The following is a 2,797-nucleotide window of genomic DNA, read 5'->3' on the forward strand; positions in this document are numbered from 1 at the left end:
CAACCAAGGTACATGCCCTTGACCAGAATTGAACCTGGGACCCTTCAGACGCTCTATCCACTGAGCCAAACCGGTTAGGGCCTTTTTCAGAGTTGTAATGTCTTTAGTAAAATACTCCTTCTGTTCATCAGCTTTATTCCTGAGGTCACTGAACTGCCTTTCTGAGTTTTCTTGTAGCTCACTGAGTTTTTCACGACTCCGCATTTTAATTCTCTGTCAGTTAGATCGCAGTCTTCCGCGACTTGAGGTGTGGTTTCTGGAGAACTGTTTTCCTTCTGTGACGCTGTGCTAGCACGGCTTTCGGTGTGCTTGATGAGCTGCTCCTCTGCCCTGGCCTTTGGAGTAGGGAACACTTTCCTTGGCTAAGCTTTGTTTTCTGTGATGGGACAGTTGGAGTTGGGAACCAGATGCCTTTTTTTTCTCTTCCAGGAGGTGGCGCTACAGCACAAGACTTTGGCTTGTCTTCACCTCTGCCTCTGGCCTCTGCAGAGGTGCCGCTGGTGCCCTCCATGTCTCCACTTGTGCCCCGAGTCGCCGGTACCAGGCTGCGGCCGGTGTCGCTGTGGTTGTGGGCATCGCTGTCCGTGTCAGCAGGGTGTCCGGAGACCGGGCTGGGGCGGAAGGGGGAGGGTGCGTGCAGAGCCCGGGTCGCAGGCTCGTAGCCTTCTCTCCAGTTGTTGAATTAAAAGGCGCCACCGCCTTGGGTGAGGGGGCTGGGGTCGCGGGTGCCACGGGACCCAGGGGACCTGGGACTTGGGCCGGGCGCTGCCCTGTCACTGCTTGGTTCCCTGTGGCCACAGGCGTGGGGGGGCAGTGTCACCCCTGCTGCTCCGGGGACCTCCGGGGGTGCGGGTACAGCCACAGCCAATGGGGGCCAGAGTCGTGGGCACCTACTTCAATGCTGCCTTTTATTTTATTTATTATTATTTATATTTTTATTTTTTTGGTGGTTGTTCATCCTCACCCAAGAATATTTTTCCAAGGATTTTTAGAGAGAGTGGAAGGGAGAAACATCGATGTGAGAGAGACATCAATTAGTTGCCTTCCGCAGGCGCTGGGACCGGGGCTGGGGATTGAGTCTGCAACCTGCCCTTGACCAGAATCGAACCTGCGACCCTTCAGTCTGTGGGCCAACGCTTTACCCACTGAGCCAAACCAGCTAGGGCTCGATGGCTGCGTTTAAAAAATTTTTTCGGGGTAAGGGGACGAATTGGGGGTGCGGGCCAGGATTGCCGTTTCGCAGGGACTGCGGGGCTCAGCCACCATGGCTGGCCGGGCCACCGGCACCCTTAGCTGTTCCCTTTGCCCTCTCCGTGAGTCCTAATGCAGCCGCCTTCCCATGTGCAGGCGTGTGCCTCTGTCCGCGCCCTGGTGTGGGGTCGCGGGAGAAGCCGGTTGATGGGGGCACATACAAGGAGCATCCCTGCTGTCAGCTGCTGACTGGGTTCGCCTTTGAACGAGTACGTTCCTCTGGGTGAGTCACTGTAGCCCTTTATCAAAGGTAATTTTAGTAACTAAGCTACTTGTATTTTTAAAGTTCGATTTGTTTTTCATTAATCAATAAGCAAGTGATTAGCTACATTATGTAATGAATGAACATTATTATGGCTTTCTTTCAGGAAAGCAGGAGATTCTGTTCGTAGGAATTAATTAAAAATCTCAAGTTTACCCCTTAGGCATCAGGTACCGATTATTCTTCAGAAAGTCACATTTCAGCTTCATATCAACTTACACACAAACGTAAAAGGCGTCACTCCCTGGGCACCAGCGGGACTGGGGCAAGGCGAACATGGGGGTGATCCTGGAGGACCAAGTGCTGCCGAAAGGGAGGCAAGTTCCTGCTCCGAGCAGTGACTCCCCGCAGACAGAGGTCCAGAAATGGGGGAGGGTGTTTCTCAGGCGGACACAGCCTCCGAGGCGATGGTCCTCGGACTCCCCAGCGTGAAGAAACGCCTGGGGACTCTGTTGAAGCGGCTGAGGCCCTCGCTAATCCCTGCAGGTTAGTTCAGGAGACCCGAGGTGAGGCCTTCAGTCTTCCCACCATCGAGAACACCGCCCTAAGGACGGTCTAAGATTCTGATGCGTGTGGACGCCAGTGGAACACACTTTGGAAAAGAGCGCATTTGGGATGAAGAATCACTGTCTTGGTTAGCAAAACACTGGCAGATGGGGCACACCCCTCCGGTGCGGAGGTTTCGAATTACAGCTGTAAAGGGAAAACAGAACTTCAAAGTGAAAAAGGACTCCCTATAGCATTAAATTAGTTGTTTTTCAACTGAGTTCAAGTAAAAGTCTGAAATAATAATTTGTGTTAAGAAGTCAAGTCTCACCGACTGATACCATACACAAGAATAAACTAAAAATGGATAAAAGACTTAAATGTAAATAGTGAAACCATACAAATCTTAGAAGGACACATAGACAGTAAAATCTCAGACATCTCATGTAGCAATATTTTTGCTGATATATCTCCTAAGACAAGGGAAACAAAGGGAAAAATAAACAGATAGTACTACATCAAACCAAAAGGCTTCTGCAAAGCAAAAGAAACCATCAACAAAATGAAAAGGGAACCCACTGTATGGGAGAACTTATTTGCCAATGATATATCTGATAAGGGGTTAATTTCCAAAATATATAAAGAATTTATAAACTCAACACCAGGAAGACGAACAGTCCAATTAAAAAATGAGAAAGGACCTGAATAGACACTTTTTTTATTTTTATATTATTAAGGGACAGAGATAGAAAGGTAGAAACATCAGTGATAAGAGAGAATCATTGAACGGCTGCCTCT

This window comes from Myotis brandtii, unplaced genomic scaffold (genome assembly GCF_000412655.1).
Source record: "Myotis brandtii unplaced genomic scaffold, ASM41265v1 scaffold1169, whole genome shotgun sequence".
In the NCBI taxonomy this organism is placed as follows: Eukaryota; Metazoa; Chordata; class Mammalia; order Chiroptera; family Vespertilionidae; genus Myotis; species Myotis brandtii.